Here is a 10,741-nt window from a genome sequence, read left to right as displayed (position 1 = left end):
ACTCAAAGCATAAAGTTGATAAGTTCATGTGTTGTGACTCAAAAAAAATCTTAGAAAATCCAATCCATTGATGGATTAGGCATCAAAGGATAGATAGAGGTTTAAAACATACATTTTCATAACATAGTGCTCTGAAAATTCTTAGGCCAATAGAGGTAGAGATGATAAAATCCAAGAAAAGGCTTTGATTAGTTCATGCACTAAAATACAGGTTGGTGCATTGATTCATAAATTTTATCCTTGAAGTTAGCTAAATTTAACAAAATGACTTAGCCCATTGAGACATAACATAAGTGTACATTCTTCTCTCATTAGTGGGTACAAAATTATGCAATATTGAGGTCAAATATGCTCAAGAAAAATAGCCTAATTAAACTATAAGATCAATTACATTATTGTTTCTTAAAGATAATTAGGGTGAATATCACAACTGAGTAAGAGAAAGAAATAAGATCAAGAAGGGAAGTGTTGGTATTATCTTTGAATTCAATCCAGAACTTGTATGTTGGTCCCTAATAGTGGCTTGTCATGTCACTCAACACTGTAGTACCCATAGTTCCACCACATTGTGCTTGTGGAGATGGTAAAAAATTCCAAAAAAAATGAAAAACACACACAGGGAGGGAAGAATTTCACAAACATTCCATACAAATACATCCTCAACTAAGATAAAAATTTCATAATACAACACAATATCTATTTAACAACCATGCAAAATAAGTGCACTAAGTCAAGGTCATAAGGGTGAGTGCCCAAGAATACACAAACTTGTCTCATATGGATGAGAACAATAAACAAGCAAGGGCCAAAACTGCATGTGCGGCAAACCAATGCCTACACATACTAGCATGAAAAACTTGAAACCTAGTTGAGTCTCTACTCAAGGGCACAAAATCTTGTAATTCCAATTGCTATATGGGTTTTCATGTCTCATAGGTGAGTCCTATCACTCCATGTCGGGAAAGAAAGGAAGAGTACTATTTAGCAAGTCTAATCACCACATGTGCAAGTATGTTTCTCTAATAAGTCCTATCACTACATGTGTGAACTTACCAAGAAATATATGATTTAGTAAGCCCTCTCACCACACATGTAGACATGCCCCAAAGACAATACCTATCACTCCATGTAGGGGCATACAAGACCTCAACTTTTAGACTCGCTAATAGAACTATCCTAAAACTTATGTCAAATTCTCATGCCAATGACAACATGAAAAAACAACACCAAAACATAATTTTCTTATATTTGCAATACCCTTTCCCACTAGAGTCATGATATAATCGATTGGTTACTACCTAAGAGAATGGATTCCAAACAAGTCAACAATGAAATTTCACAAATAATTGACTCAACCTTTCCCTTCAAAATAATTTACTATCACACAATATTTTCCACAAAATAAGGTAAAAATACACAAGCATACTCAATTAGCTTTTAAGCCAAGAGTGCATAATCTTAAGTGATCTAAGTGTCTAATTCACACCAAATAGTTATATTTTATCTCCTAATAACATAAAATTGACAAAATGGCCACAAAAATCCTTCCACAAAATCATCCAATGAAAATAAAAGTCAATTTTCTCCATGAGAGGGTTCAGAGAGTAAGTTGAATAAAAATTTCCAACTAAGATTTAAATGAACTCACTTTTTAAATATAAAGGCATTTTCCCCATAGCCAAATGAGTAAAATCAAATAACTTAAAATCATTTAATTGAAATTGCCAATTAAAAATTTCCAACAACTCCAAACACATAACTATTCAATTTTAATTAAATGGAGTGCACATACAACATGTGTTTGATATTAAACCCAAATTTGTTATTTAAAACACAAGTTAAATTAACTAATTCAGCACATACACTATTATGCACATACACTTTCACTAGTCTTCCACTATATGGAAGGGGTAACCGGGCTTTTCCTACATGGTAATAGGTGGCATAATCATATGTAAATAATGATACATCATATTTAATATGAATAAAAATAGGCTAGGTAGCATTAACAACCAATATGGCTACCTAGATAGCATGAATGATCAATCTAGCTATCTCCAATAACCAATATCAAAGATACATATACACTTAAACATGTGAGGCTAGGTGGAGTCAATATACTATACCAGTCATCACTATAACATACAATCATCAAGTGTCACTAATCATAAAATAACTGAAGTGAATATACACTAAATCAAACAACTAAAGCTAATGAAGGGACATTTTAACGGTATAGTAATTCTTATGAATTTAAGTGTTATGATATCATCCCTTTTACATATAATCCTCATTTTAAACATTGTAATGCTAATAGTCTCACTAATTGAATGTATTTAGATAACATTTTATGACATAATGAGTATAAATCATTTCTTCAAACCAAATAAATAAAAAGGCATAATCAATCAACAATATCTCAACAAACCACCGACACAACAACAATGGATCCTCATGTAATCACAACAATATCAATTAGCCTTTAAGCCTAGAGCACATAATCTTAAGTGACCTAAAATATAACTCACACCAAATAAATTCATTTTATCTCCTAAAATAATAAAATTGACAAAGGATTTATTTCCAAAGTAATAATGGTAATCCTACACAAGCATGCTCAATTGGCCACAATACTAAAACTAATACTCAATATTGGATTGACATATAAAAACATCAAATTCCAATTTTCTCAAAATGTTATTCAAGGCCAAAATTCTAGTCGAAGAGGCCATTGTCATCGATGGACCTTTGAAAACACCAAAAGTTTAAACATAAAATGTATCATAATTATAGGAAATCTCATTCCTTCCCATGTAAAAAAAAGCTCATTCATGCAATAAAATTCATGTTTTGTCCATGCGCCGAAAAATAGACAGCATAATAATATATCAAAATCACATTTCACATACAATTATAGATAACCCAAACATGCATCAGATCCAATCAAACAATTGGGGAATAAAAATGAATGCATCCCACAAACCATTTACAACAAGCTAGAATCAATCAAATTGAGAAATGAGAGAGGTATTTAAAATCCTACCTCACAATGGAGAAAAATACCAAAATGGAAAACAATTGCACAACATCATGAAAGCCAATGAGAATTCTAGTAATCGGTAGCAATCCAAGCATGAATGAACGAGTCAATGTGACAAAAATCCTTCCACAAAATCATCCAATGAAAATAAAAGTCAGTTTTCTCCATGAGAGGGATCACAGAGTAAATCAAATAAAAATTCCCAATCAAAGAAAATGAACTCACTTTTAAAATATTAAGGCATTTCCCCCCAAAGCCAAATGGCTAAAATCAATTAAATCAAATTGCCACTTAAAAATTTCCAAAAAATCCAAAACACATAATTATTTAATTTCAATTAAATGGAGTACAAATACAACATGTGTTTGATGGTAAATCCAAATTTACTATTTAAAATACAATTAACTTAAATATTTCAACCACTACCAATTATGGATAACCTACTATGCACATACACTTTCATTGTTCTTCCACAATATGTAAGGAGTAGCCAAGCTTTACCTATATGGTAATCGATGGTGTAATCATATAGAAATAATGATACATCATATTTAATATGAACAACAATAGGCTAGCTAGCATGAACAACCAATATGATTACCTAGATAGCATGAATTACCAACATTATTATCTCCAATAACCAATATCAAAGATAAAGACACACTTAAACATATGAGGCTAGGTGGAGTCAATGTCTGGTACTAGACATCAACATAACATACAATCATCAATTGTAGATAATCATAAAATAATCGAAGCACATATACAATAAATCAAACAACTAAAGCTAGTGAAGGGGCATTTTAATGGTATAACAATTCTCATGTATTCGAATGTTACAATATCATCACTTTTACATCTAATCCTCATTTTAAACATTTTAATACTAATAATCTCACTAATTAAATGTATTTAGATAAAAAAATTATGACATTATGAACATAAATCAATTCTTCGAACCAAATAAATAACAACACATAATCAATTAACAATGTGTCAACAAATCACTAACACAATAACAATGTATCCTCATGCAATCACATCAATATCAATAAAACCCAAAATATCCTCAGAATACAATCCTATGATACTAGGAACAACTTAGTCCACATAAATCATGATTATAGCCTTCAATGATCTAATATTCAAATTAAGTATACAACAAGCAATACCACAAGGCTTCTCACAACCAAGTACAAGGTAATATTCAAATGAAAAGGGAATTTCATCTACATTAGGAGGGAGGTATTTGATTAATATGATAACCCATAACCTCCATTAGACATATCCTTTACATCACCTATAAGGTTCTAACTACTAAGAATATTGTCTTTTTCCTTCTCATGTCTTTCTTGCGGTTGTGACTCTCACTCTCCACTCTCCATCCTCCATTACTCTTATCCTTTACATCTAAATGTTCCCAACTAGAAAGCACATTGCCTTGTGTCTTCCAAGGACCTTCTTGTGGTTGTTAATCCCACACTACATCCTCCATTAGACATATTTTTTTCATCATCTACATGGTCCCAATAGTAAAAATATACTCTTCTCCCTTCATATGTCCTTCATGTGGTTGCAAATCCTACACCCTATCCTCCATTTGGAATATCCTTTCACATAGTCTATTAGGTCCTAAGTAGCAACCATATTGTCTTCTCCCTTCATAGGTCCTTGTTATGGTTGTAAATCTACACCCCATCCTTCATTGGGCATATCATTTTCATTGTCTCCATGATCACAATAGTAAAAATGTTGTCTTATATCTTCCCAAGCCCTTCCCATGGCTACAAATCCCACACCCTATCCTCCATTAGGAATATCCTTTCCATTGTCTACATGGTCATAAAGTAAGAACATTGACTTATCCCTTCTTAGGTCTTTCTCATAGTTGTTGATCCTACATTCAACTCTCCAATAGGTGTATCCTTTCCAACCTCGACATGGTCACAACTAGTAAGTATATTGTCTTCTTTCTCCCTAGACATTGCTTATGGTGGTAAGTCCCACATGTAATGCCTACGCCTAATTTACTTTTCATACTATATTGCCAAATTCTTATAGGCCAATTTTATGTTTATGTTTTATGATTAGCATTACTTGGTTACCGGATTTGATTAGATGTTATTTCAGACCCAGTTTATATGTGTGATGAGTTACTTATTATTTCATGTGTTCATGATTATGCTTTCGATGATGATACATGTATGTTCATTTAGTGACTTTCAGTTATCTCATGATTATAGTTAGATAGATGATTTATATGCAGTTTCTATGGTTACTTATCCCATACTTGCATGTGTATGGTGTACTTGTATGTTTTACTTTATGTTTGACGTTTCTAATGTGGTTGAGGGAGGGAGTCGTAGTCACTTGTTAGTTGGGATCTACATGATGCACCACTTCATGCCATTGCCTGTTTAGTTTAGATTATATGTGTATGTACATGCTCAAATTTTATGCAGATTGCAGGTATCAGGCATTGACTTCCCTGAATTGCCAAAATGAGCATGCCCTATTGTAGTATCTCAATGGTAAAAAAGGGGAAATAGTCCTTGAGTCCAAATCCTAACCTTAAGCCAATTTTCCTAGAAAGCAGAACAAGTATCTGAGTTATTTACCCTTTTGAATTCATCAAGTGACGTGAATTCATGATTTTGACCCTTAAGTTTGATTTAGTATTTTGTACTTTATAATGGGTTTTCGTTTTTAGTCTTGTGGGTTTGTTGTGATTTTCAATTATAATTAACAAAACAAAAGAACATTTAATGATTTAATTTAATGAAAATTTTATAAAGAAAATTTAATATTTAATTAATTTAATAATAATTTATTTGGGAGTTTCATTTTAATAATAAACTCTAAATAATATTATTAGTTAAATTAATAAATATTTTATTAAAGGCATCTTGTGATTTACTAAAAGAGAGAAAGAATTAATTTAATAAAGTTTTTTTGAATTAAATTACAAAAGGTTGTACATGAAAATAAAATATAATAAAATATTAAGAAAAAGGTTTCGCGTGATTGCAAAACCTAAAGCCCTAATTGGAGAAAGCTCTTTATTAAGAAATTAGAGCTCATTTCTCCACACATAGATTTGGAGGAGCCAATTTCAAAGAAGAGGGTTTTTTGAAGGAAAGGCAATTTGCTTGCAAGCTTCATGCATCTATTGTTTAGCATCAGATCTAGGTAGGATCTTGTGGGTTTTGTGTAGTAGTTTCTTTCATTGAAATATTTGTCTTCTCTGTGTCTGAATGGAATGGTTTTCATAATGTAATTGGATTGAAACCCTTGTTTGTGAATAAAATTGTTCTTCATTCAAAAACCTCTATAAACGAATTGATGATTTGAAACCCTTGTTTTGTAAGTTTATAGATTCATATTTTTTATTTAGGTAGGGTTTGAAAAATAAAGAAATCAAGATTTGATATACAAATTTGATTAGTTGTTTGTGTTTTCTCTATTGGATCTATTATGTAAATTTATTAATATATATATATATATATATATATATATATAATATAAAATTACCACAGGTAAATAAATTTACTATAATAATTTTATATACATACATACATACATACATACATACATACATACATACATACATACATACATACATACATACATACATACATACATACATACATATATATATATATATATATATATATATTGAAATAGCTATTGAAATTACCAATTAAAAAAAATATGGTGATTGTTTTCTAATCATACCTCGTTCTCATCAAATATTTTATAATTTTTAGGGGGCATTGTTTGTTTTAGGATTCTTATTATAAATAAATAAATAAAAATAAAGTCGAGAGGGGCAATGACCTCCCCCTCGGGTGCAAAAGCAACAACTATCGTAGCAATGCATGCTGCCAAGGCAACAAACGTTGCTAAGGTAGCGAATGCCTTTGCTAGCCAAGCCGTTAGGTGGCTTCCCATAATTGGGATATGTGATACGAATCACAATTGATATTTTGCATTTTTTTATATAAGTTATTTTATATTAATAATATTAATTATTAATTTATTCTTTTTGATATGTAATAGGTTTATATTTTATTAATATAATATGATTTATACAGATAGCACAAAGGTCCAACTTCTCCATATTTGAGGACCACCATTTACAATATGTCTTTCACCTCCTATATTACATTTACAATAACACCTTTTTATCAGGCTTTCTAAAACTTTTTATGAGCACGCTAAATAGCCTTTACTTCTACTTTCTATCTAGGTCATGATGACCTCAACATAGCAAAACATGGACAAACTTTCACTAAGCCAAAACAAAAACAAAAAACATTTTTATTTCCTACATTCATCTGCTCGAAAATTGCTTCAAACACCATCACCATTTGTCCTTTCTTTGCGTTGCCTTTCGTTCCATAGGTCCTTCATTCCAAAAAAACACTACCAACTGAGAAAAAAACCCCATTGTCCACCCTTCTGCAAAATGTAGTTGCACTATCTTCAAACCAAAAAGGAGGGAGTGTTCGCCATTGCTTCAAGCTCTACAAAATTTCCTTGTAGACCTTTTCTTCCTTGGGAAAGTAGTTGGAAAAGTGGCCTTTCTTTGTTGTTCATGTTGGAACCAAATTGTATTCTTCAGACTTACCCATGCTTGATGACAGTCATTGATATAAGCCTCTCTATCCATTTGCACCCTTGGCCAGTTTACAAAGGGAAAAATCCCTTTCTCCCTCCCTTCTTCGTCATCTTCATAGCCTTCACTAAAATCAAAGGCCCATCCTAGGTGTGCCCACTCTAGAAGTGTCTCCATTTTCAAAATTAAGGCCTTATCAAAAAAAGCCTCCATTACCCAACACACATTTTGTTCATGGTCACCCACTTGCAGGCCCCAAGCCATCAACATTGCCGCAATGTCCACTTGCACTTTCCAATTATGGTCGACCTCTTGGAAGAGGGGACCCAGGGTCTCTTGCATCGCTTGTATAACTTCTTATGATGGGCACTTAATCATTTGCTTGAAACGTCCATCCGCCACCCTTCCAAACAAGGCTTTCTGCTGCTTTTCCATTTTGAAGGTGAAAGTTAGCTCCATTGAAACTTAACAAAAGTCTTTTTTTCCAATTTGGAATTTTACATTGAACTACCCACTTTCATTATTTAAAGTATCTTTCTCACACTTTGTTGATGTAGCTCTATCTTGAAATAATGTGCTAGCATTTGATTTCCTACTTTGCCTCTATTATTGCACGATTTTCACTACCCACACATGCCAAAGGACCAATTAAATTTGCATTCAAAATCCTTATTTTGACTAACCCATCCTTTGGAGGCATTTTCATTTAATGTTTCTAGATTTCATAATCATTGTAAAGGGTGATTAAAATCTACTCCAAAATCTGAATGCTCAATTTGCACCAATCCATCATTTAAGGATATTGCCCATTTTGATAATGTGTCTACTTCTATATTTCCTTCATGTTTGATGTGAGTGATCTTAAAATACTCAAATTTACTAATTTCATGCACAATTAACTCAATTATCGTTTGGAGGTGTCATGCATTAATTTGTAATTTTGAAATTACCTTCACTACTAAGAGGGAATCACCTTCTAAATGTAGCTTTTTAATCCCTTCCTTTCTAGCTAGTCTTACTACTAACAGAGATGCTTCACACTCTATTGTGTTATTGGTGCCTATGGGTAACTTTTTAGCACCTTTCAAAATAATGTGTCCTACACTATTCCTCAAAATGACCCTAATGCACGAAGCCCCTAGGTTTCCACTTGCAGCTCCATCAAAATTTGCTTTAACCCATCCTTCCAGTGGAGCTCTCCATGCTATCCTTTCTAAATTTCACTTTTTCTTTTTGATTACCAGTGCTCCCGAGGGTGATTTAAATCTTATCCCTAGCCATGAGGCTTGTAACACACTATTCTCCTTCGTGTAGGGTATTTGCATTGCTTGATTTTTTGTGGCTGAGGCACTTACTGTCTCTTCAATAGCATTAATAATCCTGCTCAAACGTATTATTATTATTATTATATTAGTTAATTTAATAATTATTACTATTATTAAATAATATAGTATATATATTATTTTATTATTAATTAAATAATTACTAGTATTGATGAAAATTTAATAATAATATTTAATTATGAGGTTGTTGTAAATATATTTTATAAAATTTTAATAGAATTAATAGTATATTTTCAGACTTATATTTTTAGAGAAAATGTTTCCTATTAAATTTGTTGAGTATTTGAGGTTCTTTTGGACTCAAAGACCCTAGCAAATCTGAGACTTGAATAAATGAAAACTTGAACCCTAGTGTTTAAACAAAATCTTATGTTTTCAAAATCAAACAAAATTATGAAACTACACTTCTATGTTGTATGTTTTCTTTTGTGTTGAGTTTCATATTTGACTTAGTGCTTTGACCATTCAGGATGTTTACCAGAGGCTTGAGGGTTTTGTTTTGTGATGATGTTATGGTTTTTTTTTATCACAATCTTTTATATCTGACCATTGCGATGTAATCACATGTTTTCTATGATGAGTTGGATATGTTGTTTTTTAATGCTTTCTAGTTGCTTGTATAGAACTCAAGTGAATGGTATGATTTTCCTGCAGTAACTTTTGAGTCTTTGATCAGTTATCTTTTGATGCTTTCTGGTTGCTTGTATAGGACTGAGGTGATTATATTGTGATTTGTCTTTAGGTGCTTTCCAATTGCTTGCAAAGGACTGAGATGAAAATTTTGATTTTATGATTTGTACTTTTATGAGCCTAGGGTAGGTAATCTAAGTGTTTGTTGGGAAGTGGCTTGCAATGGAGGTCGAAGCCCTAAAGAGGTTGTCTAGGTAACCCATTGTAAGTTGTTTTAAATAAGTGATAACATTTCATTAAATGAGAGTAAGATGAGTTAATAAGAGTCATTATTTTTCCTCGCCCATGCCTCAAGTGCTAGTATAGGCTAGGATGGGAGTAGAGAGGATGCTTGGATGTGACCTTGTTTCATTAGTATGTCGTGTCTATATGAAAGGATACCGGTGCCACATGGAGACACTAGGGGGGCAGAGTCCAAAGAGGTTTTCAAGGTAACCTTAGAGTTGGCTCATGCGATGACACTTGCCCACTTACATAGTAGATTCCCTATATGTCTTTGTTGCCTCTGGGATTAGACGTTACTTGTGTCTTGATACCTTTGAAATAGATTGTTATTAGGATTTCCTTAACCTAGATGTTGGTTATGACTTGTGGATTGATATTCATTTGTGACTTGAGATTGTCTCCTCAGCACAGTGGGAGTGGGCCATTTAGGTTCCACGAGGTTAGGTGGTAGAGATTTTTACTTATACCATTGAGATTCAACAACTGGATGCCATTGTTGGATGTGCTTGTGCAATTGTTCCTTTCTTTCTAATCTTGTATTTCTATTGGATAGTTATATTCTGTTATATTGTACTTGGTTTTCTAGGGATCTTATGAGATGATGTATTTTATTGATGATGTACATTCTTTGAGCTTTTCATACACTCTAACTTGTACAGTGGATGATTATGCATTCTAGTTATGTCAAGTGACATCTTATGTAATTGTATATTGTTGAATTGGAAATGTACTTGTAATAATTCTTTGTTGTGGATTTGTTGTGTATCGGATTTAGTATTAACAAAACTTATTTATATATGTGATTCAATGTCATGGGACCCTTAA

Source organism: Cupressus sempervirens, chromosome 2 (genome assembly GCF_028749045.1).
Source record: "Cupressus sempervirens isolate cs-2001-9-10 chromosome 2, ASM2874904v1, whole genome shotgun sequence".
NCBI classification, from domain to species: domain Eukaryota; kingdom Viridiplantae; phylum Streptophyta; class Pinopsida; order Cupressales; family Cupressaceae; genus Cupressus; species Cupressus sempervirens.
The sequence above is the reverse complement of the archived record's forward strand: the minus strand, read 5'-3'. Positions refer to the sequence as shown.